Source organism: Lithobates pipiens, unplaced genomic scaffold (genome assembly GCF_037356315.1).
Source record: "Lithobates pipiens isolate NorthernLeopardFrog02 unplaced genomic scaffold, aLitPip1_a1.2 Scaffold_13, whole genome shotgun sequence".
Lineage (NCBI taxonomy): Eukaryota > Metazoa > Chordata > Amphibia > Anura > Ranidae > Lithobates > Lithobates pipiens.
In genome coordinates, this window is record NW_027507718.1 from 397,253,096 (window position 1) to 397,278,660 (window position 25,565).

The 25,565-nt window shown below is 42.9% G+C and overlaps 1 protein-coding gene across 4 annotated transcripts in view; it reads right to left on the reverse strand.

Moving 5' to 3' along the window:
• Nucleotides 1-25,565, reverse strand: part of SLC7A2 (solute carrier family 7 member 2) — a 156,518-nt gene that overhangs the window by 63,469 nt on the left and 67,484 nt on the right. The gene's annotated exons all lie outside the window — the stretch shown is intronic.

Here is a 25,565-nt window from a genome sequence, read left to right on the forward strand (position 1 = left end):
ATCTAAGATTGGGCTAAGCTAATCACATGGTACAGGTAGCCAGGTACCATGTGATTGCTTTGAGCCAGTCACAGATTACAACAGTAAGCTGTTCATGAATGGAAAGCCATTTATGACAGGTTGTTTACATTTTTATCAAATGATCACTATGACCAATCATAGCGATCACATGAAAACCGTTTACCAGATACCACTAACAGTAAACCGCTGTGTCCAATGGACGCAGCGGTCACAGGAGGAGCTTGCTGCATGCCCCTAACCCTGGAAAAGCACAATCATGTGTATACAGTATATGTGACTGAACCTGCCCATGCCGCTCCACCACGGTAAATGTACTGTGTCGGGGTGCTAAGTAGTTAAAGGTCCCTGTTAGAGAAGAGGTAGTATACCCAGGTCTCTGGTAGCCCATGTTTACTGCTTTCTCTTCATTCCTGCACTGCAGCTGGTAACATTCTTCAGCATTCAACACTTCTAGGAGTGCTGAATGCCCATGGCTCCACCCTGTGACCCTTAAGCCTGGTACACACAGGTTGAATATTGGCTGGTATCCGCCAGTTCAAAAAAAGCTGTCTGATATGCGGCCTGTGCAACAAAAAAATGTCTGACATTCGGACTGTTAGCACATCAGCCTGTCTGACAGAAGCTAGCCAAATGGCCGGCTTCTGTCGAATGGGCATGCTGGAAAACCTGTACCAGTGCTCACAGCCAATGGTTATGAGTGCTGACTGGTGTGTTCTGGTGGGGGATGTGGCCCCCCTGTCAGAACACAAAAGTTCAGCAGGGCGATCACTCTACTAACATCATATAGTTAGTAGAGTCCCTCAGTTTTTTTCCCATTCAGCCCATTCGGTTAAACGAAAAAGACTCACAGTGTGTATGAGGCATTATGCTATTAAAGGACTCAACATAGATGGTAGAGGCCAGAAGAAGGAACCATAGATGCAGAAGCACACTCCTGGAACTGTTGGATATCAGAGTCCTATACAGACTACAGCAATTAAGGAAGGCAATGGGGAAGGCAGATAGGATAGGTGAGTACAGTGCTTATTTTACTACAGAATGTAAGATTCCAGGGGTTACTGCGCAAGCACCAATGGCGCATTGCCGCACGATGAAATCCGTGCCAACTGAGCATGCACCAAAGACGCCTCAGTGTGCTAACCCGCACCTGCGCAGAAGACTTGAAGGAAAAAGGCAGGAAAATGCCCAGGACACGCACCGGAAGTGGCTTCAACCTGATGGAAAAAGGCAAGAAAATGCCCAGAAGGTGCACAGGAAGTGACATCAAATTTCCCTATATAAGCCCAGCCCAGACACTGCCAAATTGTTGGATTATCTTCAGTCCCCCCTTGTTCCTGTGCTAGTGTGTGATCTGTCTGAACTTGTTATGGCCCGAAAACCTATTTGACTACTCTTGATTGCTGCTTGCCATTGACCAAGGATTTGTACTTTAACCATTCTACTTCTTTGCTCCTTTTGCACTCAGCTGCCAGATTAGAACCGACAATAGCTTGGATCTCAACCATTCTTATTCTGATTAACCCTTTTATACTTCGTTGCCCAACTGGACTTGGCCATGGCTCAGATCTCAGACTAAGGCTTGCACGGTGTTTCGCACCCCTGGCGCCCGTGCCACTCGGTGTCCACCAAGTCTCTGTCTCCATCTCCAGAGGCTTCAAGGACCCAAGATGCAAGGGAGGCCTCCCCACTATTTCGGTCTCACGTCAGGTACATGGCTCTCGTGACACAGAAATTATATTCTTGAGTTTTGGGTGATACTGGAACAAAGATCAGGGGTAGAGGTGTATCCCTCAAAGATTCTCCAAATGGAGGACTTTCTAAAAGATAACAGGATTTAGAGACATCCTATCAGATCTGTTTATTTAGAATAATCCTGTATTTGATCAGATTCAGCTATATCAATTTCTTGACAATAATTTTTGGAAACAGAGAGGAGTAGTTACATTGGGACAAATATATGAGGGTGCGACTTTTTGTTCATTTGAATTTTTAAAGCGGGGTTCCACCCAAACTGGAACTTCTGCTCAATTGTCTCTCTTTGACAGGTACCTTATCCCCACTTCCGGGAGACCAGGACGCGGCGCATTAGGTCAGCATCTCAGCTCCTCCTCCTCCCTCCTCCTTCCCCTTCCGGAGAGCTCAGTGGTGCCTTGTGCATGTTTCACTACCGGGTTCCCTTACCAGCAATAGTGGAGGCATTACCCGACAGCTAATGGGAACATTAGCTACTGTGCCTACATCGCTGGACTCCAGGACAGGTAAGTGTCCTATTATTAAAAGACAGCAGCTTCAGTATTTGTAGCTGCTGGCTTTTCATTTTTGCAGGAGTGGGCAGACCTCCACTTAAAGTATGCAGTATAATTTATCCCATAGAACTTTTTATACAATTTTACAGTTTCTGCATATATTACAGGCCCAATTTGGTAGTCAGAATGCTAGGATATCCAAGTTCCCTCTTATTGGAGATATCAAGGCCTGAAGGGGTTAATATCTGACTTTATACTCATATATATTGCAGGCTAAGATATTTGAGACTCCATAGCAGTTTAAAAGGAAATAGTAGCTGGCCTGTACATCTATGGCAGAAGGGAGGCTTGTAAATCACATTTAGTAGTGTCACCAGCAAGTAACAATAAATTGATACAGTTGGATATAATACATTAAGCATATTTTATACCATGTCATTTATATGCCATCGGGCGTATGGCAACTGTGGAATGTGTGAGGTGTTATCAACCTGGGGCAGATTTTTTACATATGATGTGGTCTTGTCCAGGTATCAATAGATACTTGAGGCAGATTTTAGAAATATTATCAGCTATATGGAAATGCCCGATACTGTGTACCCCAGAGGTATGTCTACTGGGGTTGGTAGCTATATGCCAAGATTTTCTTACAGGAGACATCACTTATGGCACATAAACAAATATTATTTAGGTGGATGCAACTTTTACCTTCCTTGAGTATTCATTGGCTTAAAGCTGTCAATCAAATGGTTCCATATGAGAAATTAACGTATGAACAAAGAGGAGCTTCTAGTATTATAAAATCTGGGCTGGATGGCTGAACTCATTGTTAACTCTTCGTAGTAGTGAAGGAGATTAGTATAGGGGCATAACTGAATGATAATTTGAAATAGATGTGAATTGATGTGTGACCTTGCTTGTTGTTAGAAAATGGAGAGTGACGGTGTTCTGTCCAAAAATGTCCGCCTATCGATTCGGAAAATCTCCGAAGATGAACGCAGCCTGCGCAGTGAGTCCAGGTGCAAGCCCCACCATTCAAGTGGACATAGGGCTGCACATATTAGAGGGCCCATCGCAGGCTCGCTTCGCTCGCCAAGCTTCGGGGCATGGCCTCACTTCGCTCTGCTCCTTTTATTCTAAATCTATGTCCACTTGGATAGTGGTGCTTGAACCTGGACTCACAGCGCAGGCGCCGTTCATCTTTTCGGATATTTTTGGAAACTGCTTGTCCTGTGTACTGCGCATGCTATCCGACGGGGGACACTATTTGACATGACAACAGCAACCTAATTTCTTTTTGTTTTGTTTTTTTGGTGCTTCAGTTCTTTTTATTCAATATAAAAAGGACATACAATACAAGGCAATCAAAGACCCAGATAATATTCCTGAGATCAACAAAAAAGAAAAAAACAACCATAGGAAACCAAAAAGGTTTCACATGCGCCACAATATATAAATAATTACAAACGTATAATAAATATAAAATACATGGTGTATCTCCTGGGAGCATATCCTTGAATCCATTTATATCACGTTTCTTCACCAAAAAAAGGAGGCAAGGGACAAATGATAAATTAGGAAAACCCTCTTTAAAGCATAGGTACCCTTTCTGATCTTCCTCTCAACTATAGTCTAGGGACTACCTGGCCACTTTGCCTCTTTTGGGCTTTTGGGTTATATTTTTGTATATTTTTTTAGTGCATTGATATGGTTTCATAAGGAACAAAAATGAGTCATGATGTTTTAAAATGTGATATATTTATTCTCTGTTAATGCAAACTCATGCAATAAAAAGTATTAAAAAATTATGTAAAAGAAGAGACAGGTATATGCATCCCTGCAATCCTTCTTACTGCCAGTCCCTATGTCACTGCAGGACAAATTATTAATATAGGGCTGGTGGGAAAGACTACAGAGAGCATAGGGTCACGCAAGCATCAGACACAAAGGGATCCTAGGGCAGGTACGTTTAAAGCCTCTTCTTTAGAGGAGTTTGTTTTTTCTTTACCAACAAGAGTTATTTTATTTATTTATTTTAATTATTAATAATAGTATTTATTATTTCACTGCTTTGCTTAGCAGTTATTGAGATATCTGCTAGAACGGGTGAATGTTGCTTGCAGTGGGTTAACAGACCTATAGACTTGCATTGTAAAGCACAACTTATTTTTAGAAATTTGGCCTCCCCATGTACATATTTAATCCCAACATGCAAAAAAAAAAGTTTTCTAGACATTAACACACTGTTCACATAAAGCTGATCTCCTTTACATGTATATCTAAAAGCACTGACAAGGCTATACATTGCCTAAACAATTCTGTTAAGAGTAAGAACAGTTTACACAACTGACCATTGGACGTCATTGTCAAAGCAAACACAAAGATTGTGAACACAACTGTCCATATCTGTTATCTCTTTGTTTGAGAAATCAGTGCTGATAACTAGGATATGGTTTGAGTGTTTACTGGCATATGTTTTAGTAGACTTCAATCGGTGGATGTGGCCTGTGTTTTGGACAAAATACACTGGAATGTCCTGTCAACTGTGTTGAAAAATTTACCTGCGATATTTAAGAACCACAATATTGTACTTAGTGAAGACATACTCAACATCAGGGGCAGACTGACAACTCATGGGGCCCCCAGGCAATAGGAGATTATGGGGCCCCCGGGCAATAGGAGATTATTGGGCCCCCAGGCAATAGATTATGGGGCCACACTGTATACACACACACACACACAGACACACAATATACACACACAGTATACACATACACACACTGAAAAGGTACTGGAGAGGCGGGGCAGCTATAATCTTGGGATTTTTAAAAAAGCACAGATTTTTACATACTGTCCCTGGTTTTATTGAGGCTGCCAACCCTGATGGGGCCCCTTAGTGGCATGGGGCCCTCGGGCAGTGCCCGAGTGCCCGAATGGTCAGTCCGCCCCTGCTGAACATAACTTCACACCTAAGAAACACGTTTTCTTTTCAAGTGTTTTTTCAAGCGTTTTTAACATATTTTGGAGCAGAATTGCATGCTTTTGCAGCATTTGTCAGGCATTTTTCAAATAAAAGGAGTGGAGTTCTACAGAAAAAGGGGCGGAGAGCTGCTGTTTGAGCACTTTAACACAGGTTGAACTGGATGGACTATTGTCTTTATTCAATCTTAATTATTATGTAATTATGAAAAAATGCTTGAAAAAAAGCGGCATTTTCATTGCAGTCTTTGGGAACCAAAATGCTCAATTCTGCCTGAAAAGTAGCACATGAACTTTTCTGACCAACAAGCGTTTTGCTACAAACAACAGGACACTCAGATTCCAACAAAGGCTATTAAAAGCAAAAGGTTTTTGCTTGTGGAGTCTTTTTGAGCTTCAAGCTACAAGTGCACCTTATTGTGCCATACAGCTTTTTCTTGTACATTTTGCTCCATTCTCTCCAACACTGTGAATTGTAATTTACAATAGAAAGCCTTACCAAAAAAGCAACACAAACTAATAGAATCTGCACTGTGTAATTGTAAAATACAACAAGCCTGCACCTATATTGCTCAATTCAAGGGGGTGCAGGGCCTCAGGTTAAAGTGGAAGTAAACTCTTTTTTTGCACTTATACCTACAGGTAAGCTTATAATAAGGCTTACCTGTAGGTACTGTGAATATCTCCTAAACCTGCACTGTTTAGGAGATATTCACACTGCATACAGCCAGTGATGTCAGTGGCACATGCACTCTGTAGACATACCCATGCCATCCCTTCAGAGCTCCGTGCAATGGTCCATGACTTCCGTGCACGTGTGGGGGAAGTGACATCATTGCAGCGTGGCCAATCAGACGGCCAGAGCACATGAACCCGGAAGGAAGGGTAAAGATGGAAGCCCTCTTGGTGGTGACAGCGTGCCATTGGAGGGCTTCATTCTAAGGTAAGTATTTCATAATGTGCCAGTAAGTGATGCATAAAAGTACATTATGCCTTTACCTTGCAGGGTTTAAAAAAAAAATGGTGCAGTTTACTACCACTTTAAGAATTTATGAAAACAGAGTGTTAACATCAACATATGCTGCAGCTCACACTCACTCAGCGCATCACTTTACTGAGCCCTTATATGTATTAGACCACTAATCAGAGTGCATTTGGTGGGCATTAAAGTCAGGAAGTCACAACATACATCAACAGTATATATTTTTTAAGGAGCTGCACCTTTGATGATTAACCACCCCAATACCAGGCACTTAAACACCTTCCTGCCAAGACCAATTCTGAGCTTTCAGCGCTGTCGCATTTTGAATGACAATTGCGCGGTCATGCTACACTGTATCCAAATGAAATTTTTATCATTTTTTTCCCACAAATAGAGCTTTCTTTTGGTGGTATATGATCACCTCTACGGTTTTCATTTTTTGCTAAACAAATAAAAAAAAGACCGAAAATTTTGAAAAAAAATAGTTTTTTTTGTTTCAGTTTCAAAACATTGTAAATAAGTACGTTTTCTCCTTCACTGATGGGCACTGATGGGACTGCACTGATGGGCACTGATAAGGTGGCACTGATGGGCACTGATGAGGTGGCACCAATGAAGTGGCACTGATGAGGTGGCATTGAGGGGCACTGATATGTGGCACTGATAGGCGGCACTGATAGGTGGCACTGATGGGCGACACGAATGGACACTGATAGGTGGTGCAAATTGGCACTGATAGCTGGCACGGATTGGCATGGATAGGCGGCATGAATGGGCATGGATAGGCAGCACAGATGGGCATGGATGGACACTGATAGGCGGCATGGATGGGCACTGATAGGCGGCACAGATGGGCACTGATAGGTGGCACGGATGGGCACTGATTGTATTGTATTGTTTTGTACTGATGGATGCCAATCAGTGCCAAACAATAATGCATGCCAATCAGTGATGCCCATTGTGGGCACTGATTGGCATCCATTATGGGCACTGATTAGCATCCATTGTGGGTACTGACTGGCATCCCTGGTGGTCTAGGGTGGCATACCTGGTGCTGGGCATCCCTGGTGGTTTGGTGGCATACCTGGTGGTCCAGAGTGGGCATCCTCGGGGGGCCTGGGCTGATAATCAATCAGCACAGACCCCCCTGTCAGAGGAGCAGCCGATCGGCTCTCCTCTACTCGCGTCTGACAGGCGCGAGTGAGGAAAAGCCGACCAACGGCTCTTCCTATTTACACTGTGATCAGCCGTGATTGGACATGGCTGATCACGTGGTAAAGAGTTTCCGTCAGAGACTCTTTACTGAGATCGTAGTTGCGGGGTGTCAGACTGACACACCGCAACAACGATCGTCGCGATGCGTGCCCCCAGGGGCGCACAGTGGCTCATAATCCTGAGGACGTCATATGACGCCCAGTCAGGATTTTGAAACCACTTTGCAGCCGTCATTTGCCTATAGGGCGGGCGGCAAGTAGTTAATTGACGAAAGTGGAAAAGTAGTGCTGGACCCCTGCGGTAATCGTATTGGTATTGCTATCTTGAAGTATTGATGCTGATGTAAATGATCTGGTTCCCAGGCTGGCGGCTTCTACTCTTCAGAGGATCTCCACGGTCACATTGGCTTGTAGTGTAATGTAACAAAAATGGAAATTGAAGCTGTGCACCACTGCTAAGAGATCCAGATACAACTTTTTTTCCAATAACAGTCAAGGGGACAAACCAAAAGTATGCAACAAGTTTGGGGGTCCAAAAATGCTCTTTTTTATCAAAGCTTGATTGGACACAATATGAATGAACTAAAAGTGACTTGGACCTTTAATGTTATTTTGTCCAGTGTGTTTATAGGTCTTGTTAGTTTTGCAGCTGCTGCTAAAGTGGGTGTTTTTGGACCCCCAAAACATTTTGGATTGACCCCCTGACTTTTATTGGAATGAATTTGTATCTAGACCTGTTAGCAGTGATGTGGTGCATCAATATCTATTTTTGTTACCCTTGTTTGTTGTTTGATTAACAATTAATTCCAAGTACATGACTGTGTCTAGGCTAAGAGATGCAGTCCTGAGCTCTGATTTAGTAAAGCAGTTCAGACACTTCACTGAAATTGTAGCTGTGTTCACCCTGAATATCCCATCAAGTGCAGATAAAATCAATATTTCCACATGACTGTATAATTGAAGTGAATCTTCCCTCAACTAATTAGGACAAGAATTGCAACTCCTCTAGTAAATTAGCCTGATGGCATATGATGTAATCAGTTTGCTGCAGGCAAAAGGATATATGTGCTAAGACTCCTCTGCCCGGTGATCAGACTGCAACACTCTAATGGTCTGAGTTTTCGTATGAAAAATCTTGGATGGTTTTTCCGATGGAATTCCGCTCAAGCTTGACTTGCATGCACACGGTCACAAAGTTCTCGGAACTTTCGACCGTCAAGAACGCGGTGACATACAACACTACGACAAGCCGAGCAAATGAAGTTCAATGCTCCCGAGCATGCGTCGAATTGTTTCCGAGCATGAGTAGGATTTTGCTCTTTGGAATTGCTACAGACGATCGGAATTTCCAATCGGAACTTATTCCGTCCAAAAAATAGAGAACCTGCTCTCAATCTTTTGCTGGCGGAAATTCCGCCAGCAAAAGTCCGTTGGAGTATACACATGGTTTTAATTTCTGATGAAACGCTCTCATCTGACTTTTGCTGGTGGGATTTCCAATCATGTGTATGGGGCTTAAAGTGGTTGTAAACCCTTACAACCAACTTTGACCTACAGGTAAGCCTAGATTAAGGCTTACCTGTAGGTCCAAGAAATATCTCCTAAACCTACACGGTTTAGGAGATATTTGCCAAAAGACAGGCACCGCTGTCAACGGCGATATACCGCGAGTGGCGGCTCCCGTGCGCATGTGCAGGAGTGACGTCATCGAGGCTTAGCGGAGCAGTGAGACCCACCGAGAAGATGGATGCTCGGGACTACAGGGGACAGCGGTGACTTCGCTGGCTCCTGTGTCAGGTAAGTGACACATAATGGACTACTATGTGATGCTAAACTTGTCTAGACATTGTGCAAAAAATGCTCTGTATGAGAGTTTTTTACTCCCAAGAAGCCCCGGTGTGCATGGAACCTTATGCCACATACACACGATCGGACTATCTGGCGGACTTAGTCCGGGGGATTTTCCGCTGGACTATGCAGCTGAGGTCTGTCGGACTTTCAAGCGAACGAACTTGGCCGCACACAATCACTCCAAAAGTCTACAGCTTCTCCATAAATACTTTATGAGCTCCCAAAAAAGCAGAGAAAATCTATAAAAGTATAATATATACATTGTTAATATTAGCCTAACAAAAAAGTAATAATTTTATATTTATGTACTGACAATCATAATTCTTTTCACATGGAAGGCCAATGTGAAACATTTAAATGTATAGATCTTGATTAAATCATATATCCCATTTGCTCATTACATTTAAAAAGTAATAGGCTACGCTGTGGAGTGCCTGCCTGCAAATGACAGCAGCTTCTACACCTCACAAAGGCTCTTTCACATGGTTTGTTTGCTCTTCCATTTCAGGGGGAGGATACAGAGAAGGACAGGTGATTGGACGTTTACTAAATAGCTGTGACAGCACTACCTATAAATCATGTCTGTATACAGTATATTATCTGAATATGTGGGATAGGGTCGGCTATTTAACATCATATATGTTCTAAAAAAAAATCCTGACACGTTTAGCATGCATATGTAATAAGTCAAACAACGATGCAGTAGCAATCCTGTTTAAAAAAAACCTGCAGAAGGAAAGCATTAATACTTACAGTATCTGTCCTGACACTTGTTCCAGTATACCTGTTACAGTTTGCAATAAAATAATAACTCGGTAAGAGCCCATTCACACAGGGGCAACACGACTTGTAGGCGACTTGAGTCAGGCAACTTGGACACGACTTGAGTTAAGATCACAGCGCGACTTGGGACAACTTCAAAACGACTTGTGATGACTTCAAGCCCGACTTGGGACGACTTACAAGTCGCCCCAGGCCAGGCGACTTTTGCCGAGGCCAAGCAGAGAATGAGCTCAAGGGGGAACTCCACGGCAAATTTCTGAAAAAAATTTGGCGTGGGTTCCCCCTCCGAGAGCATACCAGGCCCTTAGGTCTGGTATGGATTCCAAGGGGAACCCCCTACGCCGAAAAAACGGCGTGGGGGTCCCCCCCAGATCCACACCAGACCCTTATCCGAGCACGCTACCCGGCTGGCCAGGAAAGGGGGTGGGGACGAGCGGGCGCCCCCCCCCCTCCTGAGCCGTACCAGGCCGCGTGCCCTCAACATGGGGGGTTGCCTTGGGGGAGGGGGGGCGTGCGGCCCCCCCACCCCAAAGCACCTTGTCCCCATGTCGATGAGGACAAGGGCCTCTTCCCGACAACCCTGGCCGTTGGTTGTCGGGGTCTGCGGGCGGGGGGCTTATCGGAATCCGGGAGCCCCCTTTAATAAGGGGGCCCCCGGATACCGGCCCCCCACCCTATGTGAATGAGTATGGGGTACAATGTACCCCTACCCATTCACCTGTGGAAAAAAAGTACAAAAAAAAAACACAACACAGGGAAAAAATATTTTATTGCACAGCTCCGGGGGTCTTCCGTCTTCGGGGGTCTTCTCGCCGGACTCCTCCGCTATCTTCTTGTAGCTCTTTTACTAGCGGAGGAGTCCGGCTTTCTTCCTCCCCGCCGCCGGCCTCTTCTCCCGACTTCGGGGGTCTTGTCCCCCTCTTCGGTTCTTCTGCCGGGCCACCGCGCCTTCTTATAGCTCTTTTACAGGCGGTGGCCCGGTCTTCTGTCGTCGCCGCCGCCGCCGCCTTCCGTTCTTCTTCTTCTTCTTCTCCAGGAGATGTTGACACGACGCTCTCTCCGGCCGGAATGCCAGAGCCGCCCTGCGCTGCCACTTATATAGGGACAATGGGGCGGTGTCACATGGGTTGATGTCACATGGGTTGGTCACATGGGTTGATGTCACATGGTGACCCCGCCCCCTTACCATGTGACATCAACCCATGTGACCAACCCATGTGACATCAACCCATGTGACACCGCCCCATTGTCCCTATATAAGTGGCAGCGCAGGGCGGCTCTGGCATTCCGGCCGGAGAGAGCGTCGTGTCAACATCTCCTGGAGAAGAAGAAGAAGAAGAACGGAAGGCGGCGGCGGCGGCGGCGGCGACGACAGAAGACCGGGCCACCGCCTGTAAAAGAGCTATAAGAAGGCGCGGTGGCCCGGCAGAAGAACCGAAGAGGGGGACAAGACCCCCGAAGTCGGGAGAAGAGGCCGGCGGCGGGGAGGAAGAAAGCCGGACTCCTCCGCTAGTAAAAGAGCTACAAGAAGATAGCGGAGGAGTCCGGCGAGAAGACCCCCGAAGACGGAAGACCCCCGGAGCTGTGCAATAAAATATTTTTTCCCTGTGTTGTGTTTTTTTTTTGTACTTTTTTTCCACAGGTGAATGGGTAGGGGTACATTGTACCCCATACTCATTCACATAGGGTGGGGGGCCGGTATCCGGGGGCCCCCTTATTAAAGGGGGCTCCCGGATTCCGATAAGCCCCCCGCCCGCAGACCCCGACAACCAACGGCCAGGGTTGTCGGGAAGAGGCCCTTGTCCTCATCGACATGGGGACAAGGTGCTTTGGGGTGGGGGGGCCGCACGCCCCCCCTCCCCCAAGGCACCCCCCATGTTGAGGGCACGCGGCCTGGTACGGCTCAGGAGGGGGGGGGCCGCCCGCTCGTCCCCACCCCCTTTCCTGGCCGGCCGGGTAGCGTGCTCGGATAAGGGTCTGGTGTGGATCTGGGGGGACCCCCACGCCGTTTTTTCGGCGTAGGGGGTTCCCCTTGGAATCCATACCAGACCTAAGGGCCTGGTATGCTCTCGGAGGGGGAACCCACGCCAAATTTTTTTCAGAAATTTGCCGTGGAGTTCCCTCTTGAGAGCTGATAATTCTGTCAAAGTCGCCTCCGTATAAACGGAGATCCGACTTGGAGGCGATCTCCATTGAAATCAATGGGTACCAGTTGCCTACAAGTCGGATAGAAGTAGTACAGGAACCTTTTCTGAAGTCGGAGCGACTTCAGTAGTGTGCACGGCTCTCATTCACTTACATTGCTTTTTAAATGTTGTCCGACCTGAGGCGACCTGAGGCGACTTGGGGCGACCTGAAGTCGGATCAGGAGTTGCCCCTGTGTGAATGGGCTCTTAGATGATAAAGATTACATAGACATGTTCCATTGCTGTCACCATCCATTTTTTTTAGCTGCTGACTTTTAATAAACAAAAATATAACTGGTACTCTGCTTTAACTTGTCTAGTGAGATGATACTTCTGTAGCAGTGCACTACAATATACATCATATACCTATAGTATCTCACAAAAGTGAGTACACCTCTCACTATATTGTTAATATTTTATTATATCTTTTCATGTGACAACACTGAAGAAATGACACTTTGCTACAATATAAAGTAGTGAGTGAAAAGCTTGTATAATAGTGTAAATTTCCCCTAAAAATAACTCAACACACATCCATTAATGTCTAAAATGCTGGCAACAAAAGCTAGTACACCCCTAAGTGAAAATGTCCAAATTGAGCCCAATTAGCCATTATTATTCCCCGGTGTCATGTAACTCGTTAGTGTTACAAGGTCTCAGGTGTGAATGGGGAGCAGGTGTGTTAAATTTGGCATTATCGCTCTCACCCTCACATACTGGTTACTGGAAGTTCAACATGGCACCTCATGTTAAAGAACTCTTTGAGGATCTGAAAAAAAAAGAATTGTTGCTCTACATAAAGATGGCCTAGGCTATAAGAAGATTGTCAAGACCCTGAAACTGAGCTGCAGCATGGTGGCCAAGACCATACAGCAGTTTAACAGGACAGGTTCCACTCAGAACAGGCCTCGCCATGGTCGACCAAAGAAGTTGAATGCACGTGCTCAGCATCATTTCCAGAGGTTGTCTTTGGGAAATAGACGTATGAGTGCAGCCAGCATTGCTGCAGAGATTGAAGGGTGGGGGGTCAGCTTGTCAGCGCTCAGACCATATGCCACACACTGCAACAAATTGTGCTGCATGGCTGTCATCCCAGAAGGAATCCTCTTCTATTGATGATGCACGAGAAAGCCCGCAGTTTGCTGAAGACAAGCAGACTAAGGACATGGATTACTGGAACCATGTCCTGTGGTCTGATGAGACCAAAATAAACGTATTTGGTTCAGACTGGGGTCAAGCGTATGTGGCGGCAACCAGGTAAGAAGTACAAAGAAAAGTGTATCTTGCTTACAGTCAAGTATGGTGGTGGGAGTGTCATGGTCTTGGGCTGCATGAGTGCTGCCGGCACTTGGGAGCTACAGCTCATTGAGGGAACCTTGAATGCCAACATGTATTGTGACATACTGAAGCCAAGCATGATCCCCACCCTTCGGAAACTGGGCCGCAGGGTAGTATTCCAACATAATAACGACCCCAAACAAATCTCTAAGATGATCACTGCCTTGCTAAAGAAACTGAGGGCAAAGGTGATGGACTGGCCAAGCATGTTTCCAGACCTAAACCCTATTGAGCATCTGTGGGGCATCCTCAAACGGAAATTGGAGGAGTTCAAGGTCTCTAACATCCATCAACTCTGTGATGTCATCATGGAGGAGTGTAAGAGAACTCCAGTGGCAACCTGTGAAGCTCAGGTGAACACCATGCCCAAGAGGGTTAAGGCAGTGCTGGAAAATAGTGGGGGCCACACAAAATAATGACACTCTGGGCCCACATGAAAGGGTATAATAAAATATTTACAAAAATGTGAGGGGTGTACTCACTTTTGTGAGATGCTGTATATGCTTTTCTGTTTATTACGATACAATTATATATATATATATATATATATATATATATATATATATAGAAAAAATTCAGATTAAGATATATACTATTTCCTACCTCTATTTTATACAAGACATGTACTTATGGTGATATGTAAAATTGCTCTTTGATAATATTCTTAATTTACAGATGTGATATTACTCGTTTATCTGAGCTAAATAGAAAAAAAAAAGGAGATCTATCCTTATAATTCTTATTTTACAGTTCTGTCCCCTATGGGCCTAAGTACATCTAACACATTGCCACATGGTTTTAAGTGCTTTAGTTATGAGTACCAACTCTTCCCCCCCCCCCCCCCCCCACCACCACACACCATGGCCCAGCTAACAGCAGCTTTGAAGCCAATGGCTAATTCATAGCTGTGGTTTGCTTTGGCTGTGAACACTTTCCACAGGCAAGCAGCGGCAGGAGGAATGCAGCAGTAGGGGGGATATCAGCCTCTGCATTTCTTTTACTATTGCTTGTCCTGGGAATGTGTTCACAGCTTAAACAAGCTTCAGCTATAAATCAACCATCTCCTTTAGAGCTGTTGTCGGATCGGCCACAGCAGGAGGGAGGGACAGATCGGTACTCATAACCAGAAAGTATTTAGAAACATGGGACAAAGCAATACACAGGGAAGAACAAGACTGTAAAATAAAAATTATATTGCAGATATTCCTAAAGTACCCAATCATTTTTCTGGTATGTCACAACATCTAAAAACTTCACTCTAAGCTCACCAAGTCCTCATTGCTACTATCTCTTCTTTTGATTAAAAGGCAACAATCAACTTCAATACATTATATGGTCATTGCATATCCATGTCACACAATATGTTCATCTATACGCATGGCTATTATTGCTATCATTAGCCAATGCCCAGGAAAGCAGGGTAAAAGGGGCAGCAGCTTTAAGCCTCAATGCTAACGAATCGTAAAAAAGATTTCCTAATTTTTATCCATTTGACCTCCTCTAGATATTTTATGCAACATTTAGAAAGAGAGAATGTTCAAGGGATGTCAACAGGTTTACATATATGAAAAAACATAAAATCTTTGTTTCTTTCTTGGTGTATACATTTATTAGGCTCCAGGCACACTAGTGGCTTTTCATAAGCTCACAAAAAGAGAAAAATGCTGGATGAAAAATGCTGATAATAGCATTTTGGTCCTAGCTTCTCGTAGCACTTTAGTAGCTTTTAGAAGCATTTAGAAGGTTTAAGGAGCATTCAGGAGCATTAGCATTTTAAAAGCTTAAGAAAAGCTGTTAGGAGCATTTTAATAGCATTTAGAAGCAGTTAGGAGCATTTAGAAGCATTTAGGGCTTGTACACACGGTCGGAGATTCCGACAACCAAATCCCTCGGAGTAATTCCGACGGATCGGACTAAGTTGTCGGAAAATCCGATTGTACATAACGTGATGATGTTATTTCGTTATGACAGGACTACGTTCAGGCTAGTAGCCAATAGCTTTGGTCTAGGAATTTGATCTGAGCATGCGTGGCACTTGAGTAGGCTACACATGATCAGAGTATGTCTGATCGGAGCATTTTGTCTGAAAATTTTACCGTCAAGTTGGAAAAATTGGTCCGTCGGATATTCCGACGGAAACAGTCCGATGCAGACCACAAACAGTCGAAATATCCGACAAAACGGTCCGATAGGAAACATTCCGACGGAATCTCCGACCATGTGTACAAGGGCTTAGCGTTCTAATAGCCTAAGGTAATGTGCATGGACGATTTAGCTTCTAGGAGCAGAAAAAATGCTAATAACAGCATCTAGGAGCTTAAAAAAATGCTAGTGTGAATGGAGCCTTAGAATTCAGTTTTGTATTCTGGCTTCAATAGTACAATCTAGCTGTAGTCTTTACTAAAATCATCACATGACATAAACAAAGATTGCGTGAAAGGGCCTAACTATTCAGGTGCCTAGGGTATTTTGATGTCTAATGCTGATCTGACTGTAGGGAATGTATGAGAATGAGGACCATGGATAGAGGAACTTCTGGAACTGAGATTGACATCCTTAAGCCAGGTACACACTAACAGGTTTTATTCATGCAACCCAGTGGGTTGACAGTTCCGGTCTGAGACACTGTACTAACCATGCAAGGTTAGTTCAGTGATCTCTCCCGCTGAGCTGTTGTGTTCTCGACCGCCAGAACATTCTCTGCCATTGGCTGAGAGCGCAGATCGGAAGTCGGACGGCTGCTGGTTTTCCAGCATGCACATCCAAAAGAATCCGGCTTTTGTCAGACAGACCGACATACACATGGGCAGAATGTCAGACACTTTTTTTTTTGAATCAGCATTCTGCCCACGTGTACGGAGTTTTAGAGCTGTAAGGTATAGTTGGAGGGCCTTAGTAACTACCAGGTCACCAACAAGTTTGTATATCTGAAAACACTATGCAGAGGGCTTGGAACAACTGCTGTTGGTGTGATCTGCAACTTTAAAGTGTTCACTAACAATACATGTCTAATAATGTCTGTTAATAATCACTGTAGTGCAACCAGGCATCAAATAAAGAAGTCTCTATGAATTTCCAGCCAGTCAATCAAACTTAGGACCTTAGCAAGCATTTAATACCAGCTGTGCTCCCATGTGCTCCAGTGTAATGCTCTTGCCATATTATTTAAAAGGTGAGCAATATGATTTACCGTATAATATCCATTTTGGCCTGCCTACCTTTGTTCTCTACGTTCTTATTATACACAGCCTCACTATAAAATAAATAAGTTATGCTTCCTTTTGGATACGTTTGAAATATCTTCATCCAAACATACGCATTACTCTATGACAATATCAGAGCAGAAACAAAAGGTATGGCTCTTGTAGGATGTGTGCACAACAGGGAGCCTCCAAGGTAGCAGGAAGCAAACGACTTCAAATGAATGACCTCTACTACTAAGAACAAAATGGATTGTTATGGTGAACCTTGTACAGGGTTTTCCTTGTTCTATTTACAGAATATGCTTGATCCATTTAGTAACTGAGTTTTTATTTACAGCTTTTTCCAAGCAAAATATGCACATGATGCCTCCTGGAAAGCTAGCTGCCATTGTGAGGAACTGTTTAAAAAAACATCCGTATATTGTGGATGTTTTTGATCTCCACTAATAGAATTAAACATAATTCTACCATTACCTAACTTAATATTTCGTAAAGTGTACGTAGAGCAAAAATGACTGTCTATGAAAAATAGAAAGCATTGTAACCATAAATAGTAAGACCCCTTTCATGCTTTAGCGCAGGAAATAGCCTCTGTTAAGCGCTTGAAAACTGCCTCCAATTCAATTTTCACGCTGGGGCGGTGCGCTTGCCGGACGTTCTGAAAAGTCCTGCAAGCAGCGGGTTGGGAGCGCTGTATTTATCACTCCCAAAAATTAGAATGAATGGCCAGCACTTTCAAAGTGCCTGAAAATCACTTTGAAAGCGCTGCAAAACAGAAGGTTTTAACCCTTTTTTGGGGTTAAAAGCACCTCGCTAGTGGCTAAAAAGTTGCACAAAAGCACCGCTAAAATAATGAACATGTTGATTTGGCCAGCCATGGTTGCATGTTTTGAAAGCTGTGACAATGGTCAATAAATGAGCCTCTGTCTGGCACAGGGGAAGTTGGCAGTGCTGATGTGCCATATGTTGTCGAATCCAATTGTAGAACACAGCAAGGGCATGCATTCTGAGGGTAATAATGCTGCTTAAAATTAATGTAAAGCCTCACATAAATCCAGTGAAGTGAACAGCCTCAGATGATACACAGAGATGAAACAAATCCTGCTACACCACTTCAAGAGGGTAGACCATGTTAAAAAAAATGTCTTCATCTGTAAGGAGCACAGAAGAGGGGCAGAGAGGCTGCAGTTACAGTGTGTGAAAGCTCTTTTCTGAGCTGAGCTCTCAGCCCCCTGACACAAATTTATCTCATGTGTCGGGAAAACTTCTCTCTCAGAAGTGAATTATTCTGATAACAGAGGAACGAAGCACCAGAGAGAAACAAGACTTAAAGCTCTGGAGAGAGATAGTAAACACTACAGATATATATCTCAATGACTGAGGTTTCCAACCACTTTAAAGCGGAATTCCAAGCATTTCTTACACATCCAATGACCCCCCCCCCCGTTCGTGATCAGTTTTTGACACCTATTTGGACACTTTTTCTATAGCAATGTAAATAAATTATATTTATGCTGAATCCGAGGTATGTCATGTCTGCCCACCCATTGGCTCCTGGGAGATGAGTGTCATCAATCCCAGGAGTCAATGGGAATCCGTCGCTTGTAACATCACGGAATTCTTTGTAATATATGTGCATGTGCCTGATTGGGAGGGGGTAACCAGCAGTGCGGTATAACAGAAGGAGGAATGAGTGGACTTCAGATACCCACACTAAAGATGGGAGCATGCTTGCTGGGGACAACAAAGTGAGTAAATTTAAAAAGTTCATGATTTATAATACCTACATGTGATACATATATCATTATCAATAGCATTAGGTTGGACCATCACAGGGCGTTATTTAAAAAAATAAAAAAAATAAACAAGCTGTAACTCCGCTTTAAGGATCCACTTGGGCAGCATTGTCAACCTTACAGTAAGTTACTGCAGATGCTGTAACTGTTAGGTTCAACAAGTTAAAGCGGAGGTCCACCCTAAAAAACATTTATACATAAAAATTTTCGAAATAAATTAAAAATACATAGAAATTTTTTTTTTACTTAGCAGAAACCCCTGCTGCTAGGCAGTCTTTCTAATCTGCTTCTTCCTAGTCTGCCTCATCCTAGTCCACGGAGATGTTCCGTCACTTCCTCCTCTTCGGCGAGCTCCCCTGTTGTCTTCTGGGACCTGTGTGTGTCCAAGAAGATGACGGGGCCATTCACAAATTGCGTCGCGACTCACACATGCACAATAGGAAATGGGCAGTGAAGCCGCAAGGCTCCACTGCTGGTTTCCCTTAGTTGCAATGGCGGCGTCGGCACCTGATCCGATGGACGGATCAGCCTCTGGGGGGCGACATCGCAGGCTTGCTGGACAGGTAAGTGCCCTTATTAAAAGTCAGCAGCTACAGTGTTTGTAGTTGCTGACTTAAAAAACAAAAAAAAAAAAAAAACATCTGGAACACTGCTTTAAACTGTAGCATAAAATGGAAGAAAATATAAAGCAATACACACAATGCAGCCAGTGTATTGAGAGGATTTTTTTTATGTATCTTTAAATATAAAATTGTGATCCTCTTTTTTATGAAAAGATAACATATAGCAATCTACCATTAAAGCAATAATCGTGCATTTTGTTTGACGAAAGGTGAAACCTGGTTGCTATGGATTTCTGAGGTTAGCTCATTACAAGGTTTGTTTCAGCCAGGCCAAAGACTAATAAGAATGTACACAGGAGTTTTAGGGCTGGTTCATAGACATGTGCAGAGTAAAATATTTCGTTTCAGAATTTCGTTTTCGTCTGAAAACTTAATTTATTTAGTTACTCCCGAAATTCGTTTTTATTTATTTTGTTTTTCATTCAAAAATTGCATTCGTCCGAAAATCCACATGAATTACGGTCGAATCTGTCTTTGAAGGCTTATGGTGTCTGTCGAATGTATAAAGAAGATTCGACGGAGCTAGTATATAGCATACTTTAGAACCCTATTAAAGTCTATGGGACTCCAACGTTCAAAATCTAAAGTGCTAATTTTAAAGACTAATTTGCAAGTTACTGTCCTAAAAAGTGTTTGGGGACCTGGGTCCTGCCCCAGGGGACATGTATCAATGCAAAAAAAAGTTTTAAAAACGGCCGTTTTTTCGGAAGCAGTGATTTTAATAATGATTAAAGTGAAACAATAAAAGTGTAATATTCCTTTAAATTTCGTAGGGGGGGGTCTATAGTATGCCTGTGAAGGGGCTCATGTTTCTGGTGCTTAGACCTGTGTCCCCTGTGACGTATGGGTGACCCCGCCCCCCTCTGATGTAACGGAAACCTGCCTGTGTTACATCAGAGGGGTGCAGGGTCACCCATACGTCACAGGGAACCCCGGGTTTCCCCTTGCGTCAGAGGGGGGTGGGGTCAGGTGACGGGTGGCCCCGCCCTCCGTATATAAGAAACGTCAGGCCGCCGGAATCCCTGCAGTGTCTCCTTCGTGGAGACAGAAGAAGGATGGATTCGCTGCGCTGATTCAGATCAGCCATCGCTGGAGAGATGACCGTCCGTCGCTGGATAGCAAGTCGAGTGGATTACCACCGCTGGAATCTTTTTTTAATTTTTTTTTATTTTTAATAAAGGAATTTTTCAAAAGTGTGTTTGTCTTATTTAACTATTTTTACACTTTCTTTGTGAAATGGTAGGGGTACTTTTGTACCCCCTTACCATTTCAAACAGGGGGGGGGGGCCGGGATCAGGGAGTCCCCTTGTTAAAGGGGGCTTCCAGATTCTGATAAGCCCCCCGCCCGCAGACCCCCACAACCACCGGCCAGGGTTGTGGGGATGAGGCCCTTGTCCTCATCAACATGGGGACAAGGTGCTTTGAGGGGTCACAGACCCCCAAAGCATCCTCCCAATGTTGAGGGCATGTGGCCTGGTACGGTTCAGGAGGGAGGGGGGCCGCTCTCTCGTCCCCCCCTCTTTTCCTGCGGCCTGCCAGGTTGCGTGCTCGGATAAAGGGTCTGGTATGGATTTTTAGGGGGACCCCCACGTCAATTTTTTTTAAATTTGACGTGGGGTTCCCCTTAATATCCATACCAGACCTGAAGGGTGTGGTTATGGATATTTAGGGGGAACCCCACGTCAAATTTTTTCTTAAATTTGAGGCAGGGTTCCCCTTAATATCCATACCAGACCTGAAGGGCCCGGTAATTGAATTTTGGGGACCCCCACGCTTATTTATTTATTTATTTATTTATTTTCTTATCAATGACTTTCAATGAGTGTTCTCTGTATTACGGCGCCGACAATTCATAATAGCTGCGAGTGATTTTAAAGGACTTTTTTTCCTGCATAAATGACACTTTGTGCAGGGACAGTTCTAAGCACCAGAAACATGAGCCCCTTCACAGGCATACTATAGACACCCCCCCCCCCCCCCTACGAAATTTAAAGGAATATTACACTTTTATTGTTTCACTTTAATCATTATTAAAATCACTGCTCCCGAAAAAACTGCCGTTTTTTAAACTTTTTTTTGCAGTGATACATGTCCCCTAGGACAGTAACTTGCAGAATCTTTTCTCTCTGTCAAATCTTTTTTTCTATGTCGAATATTTTCTCTATATAATCTTGGACTAATAGAGGTAAGGTTAGGCACATTCGACCACAGGTTCTATAGACAGATTGTTATTGTCAGAGTCACGTTGAATCTCCTATTCTATATCGAACTGTTGTAACAATGAAAACGAAAATAAAGCATTTATTTATGTCGGATCTTTCGTTTTTCGGATTCTGTGCTTTCGTTATCGTTTGTCAAAACGAAAACAAAAATAGCTGAAATTCGGACGAAAATGCATTCGGGCGAAAACGAATGCACATGTCTACTGGTTCACACCAAATGCAGTCCAGTGCCTTTTTAATCTGCATCAAAAAGTTTTCAATGTGTTCACACCAGTGCAGTAAGTTCCAGTGCAGTCAACAAAAGTAGAACATGCTGCAATTTTTCCAGAACTTGGCAAAACGCATGGAAAATACACCAGAAACACACATGTCCTGACCTGGGATGAAAGTAGAAAGAGGAGAAAAAAATCATTGGAAAACACATAAAAAATGCATCAAAAACACACTGGAATGCATCAAAAATGCACACGCAGAAACGTATCCAGAGTGCAGAAACTGTGTTGTGAACCAGCCCTTAATCCATAGCAATCAATCATACTTCATTTTACTGCCGTCAGACCAGCTCAGATATGATTTGTTATTGCTGCTGTGAGTTAATACACTTTGTATGTTTATCTGGTATGTTTATCTTACTTTCCAAATAAAGGAAATTACACCACTTTACTCTTCAATAGAATGATATAATTTACACTTATCCATGAGTGCTATGCATTTAATACACAATCACAAACACTCATCACATCAAACAGAGATTAGCATTCATCTGTTAACCACAAATCTGTGTTTATATCTAAACACCGAAGGAATGTCTGTACTGTGTTGTGCCAGTACTTTTGTTTAAACCCCATCACCTTTACAATATGTACAATACAGGAGAGTGTTCTATTCACACATTTTCCCAAAAGTGTGGCTGGTAATATGGGACAACATGAGGGTGACACAAGGACAGATATACAACAGTTATTCTGCCAATATGTAACCTATAGCTGTTCCTGGACACCACCCAAACCAAGGCTGGTCTCAGCACAACATTTTATTTTTATCCAGTGCATTCTAAGAATACAAAAACCATGTCTTCTGCACAGTGAGACACCCCTGAGAGTTATTATTACTTTTCATCTAAAAATAAACCATTAGAATACTACTTACAAGTAGTGTTTAACATGATTATATCATCTTTTCTAAGATCCTTTTAAAGTGGTTGTAAACCCTTACAAACCACTTTGACCTACAGGTAAGCCTAGATTAGGGTTTACCTGTAGGTCCAAGAAATAACTCCTAAACCTATACGGTTTAGGAGATATTTACCCGAAGACAGCCACCACTGTCTATGGCGCATGCGCCATAGATAGCTGGCGCACAGGCGCACTGGGCAGGCTGCAGATCGCGGCGATATGCCACGAGTGTCGGCTTCCGTGCGCATGGATAAGCTCTGGGTGGTTTCTTGGCATCATCACACACAGTGCTGGGTTTATTAAGCCTTCATTGTACAGGAGGAGGTGAGCTTGCAACCATGACCCAAAGTGATTTAGAGAAGATGCTGGGGGGCTTGTCGGTAACCTCGACTGAAAGTCTAGGGGTAATGTATCCCTTACTGCAAGGGTAGATTTTCTCTTATTCCTGTAGTACAGCTTTAGGAAAAATTCCAGGAAAAACACAGAACTGGTAAACAAAGTAAAAAAGTGATGTCATTTTTTTTCGTACTGCACTTTGTTTTTTCAGAAGACAAATAATACAGCCTACAACAAATTGTCGACCTCAATCAAACTTCTATTTTTTCCATCTCATTTAATATAATGGAAATATATCAATGAATTCTACCCCAGCTACTAGAGGAATTTGCTCTTAGCTGATGTAAAGAGATTTGCAACATTAATTACATGCATTTTATGTAACTTTTTTAGGTCCTATTCACACTTGAGTGTTTTGCAGCTTGAAATTCAAAAAACGCTCAACAGTCAAAAACCCATGATTTTTAATTGTACCTGTTTACACTTGAGTGTTGTTTGGCTTGAAGCTTGTAACTTGAAAAATTGCAAGGCATTCTTTTGAGCTACAGGCTTTAGGCATTTTGGCTCCAATAGACTTAAATGGGACTGTCTTAAAAAATGCACAAAAATGCTTGTGCCACATATTTTTTTTTTTTCTTTTCTAGTAACTAGCTTTCCATTGTCTAGAAATAAAAACAGCACTCAAGCAAAATGCCTGCATAAAATGCTTAAACATTCATGTACAAATGTACAAAGAAAAGTCTATATAAATGACCAAGGATGCTCAGCTCAAGTGTAGATGCAGCCTTAGTTTATTTCTTGGTTGTTCTACAAAAGACTAATGCCGCATACACGCGATCAGAATTCCGGTCAGAAAAAGACAGATGAGAGCTTTTCATCGGAAAATGCTACCTTGTGTATGCTCCATCGGAATTTAGCTGTCTGAATTTCCGCCAGCCAAAAATTGATAGCATGTTCTCAATTTTCCCGACGGAAAAACTTTCTATCGGAAATTCCTATCGTGCGTATGCAATTCCGACATGCCAAAAATCACGCATGCTCAGATTCAACTACGAGACAGAAGCTATTGGCTACTGGCTATTGAACTTCCTTTTTCTAGTTCCGTCATATGTGTTGTACGTCACCATGCTATAAACGATCGGAATTTGGTGTGACCGTGTGTAAGCAAGAGAACTTGAACAGAATTCCGTTGGGAAAACCATCAGAGCTTTTTCCGACGAGAATTCCGATCGTGTCTATGCGGCATTATAGTTAGTTTGTGGCTGTATTTAGAAAAGCTCACAAAGCTTTACTGCAACATTGCTCTCTATTTTGCGTGTATGATTGTCTCGCTACAGGAGAATATCGAATTCAGTTTCTGAACAATGCATATGCAAGTAGTACTGGGAGTCATGGGAATATTAGTGACACTGGCTTCACCTTGTCACATGGAATCAAAAGAACTGGAAGCTGTCATTCTGGTTAAAAATTTACCTAGATTATCATGAAAGGAAAATTTACAAAAACGCCATTTAAACAAACTAAACTTGACCCTCACCTTCTCTTCTTCTCTTTGTAGGATGACCAGCACTTATCTGTAAGATGAGTCAATTCTCTCATTTCATAAATTAACTGTTCCATGAAACTACACATATACTATTGCTTTTAGAAACACAAAATATATACATATCTAGAAAAGAATCAAATTTTCCTTCAATGCAAGGAGGTATTTTTAAGTGCCTCGTTATAATGGACACGTACTACTGCTTTTTTCTTTGCTTTAAAACAAAAATGCTTTTTCTTCTGGTTTACTTGTAATCCATATAGTAGGAGTTGTGATCTGACAAACTGACTGTATACAGGTTCAAATATTGTTAAATGTTACACATTGGGATGCAATTATTATTATTATACAGTCATGGTCATACAGTGAAAACATCTCTTTATGCATGCAGTCATTCTAAGGTGTCTTCTGTTGCTGCTCACAGTAGATGTATTTCTGTCTCATACTTTGAATGGCTGGACTTCTCAATCTAGCCAATGCATTTTTATTCTTTCTAAAAAAGATCAAATTCTCTACAGCTTCTAAAACAGAAATAGGTCCCATTTACCATTTAAGTAATTTCAGAAATTAAACTTAGTCAATAACATGCTAATTGTCATCTACAAGCAGATTGGGTTTAAAATGATTTACTGGCTAATCATTTTCTTCCTACATAAAGAAACAGTTGTTCATGTCAGAAATATTAAAGGCAACATCTTTACTTGTGATAAAGTGTTGGCCAGTTATGAAAACATCCAAAAAATTTCCATGCACCTTTTTTTTTGCTAGTCAGAAACCCAGTGATTTCCATATTTACTGTTTTAGCCAATTAATGAGGCACACAACTAATCTATAAGTCAAAAGTCTACAACCCATCTACAAAGTCAGATGACAAAGAAACATTTTTTACATTCTAACTTGTATAACTAAGCATATTGCAATGTTGCAACACAATAGATCAACAAATCAATTCCATTTTTCTGACTTGTCTATTTGAGTGACACCTGGATGATTGGATTACAGTCCTCTGCACATTATCACTGCTCTATGTAGCTGTAACATTTTGAATGTCCTTTTTTCAATGTAAT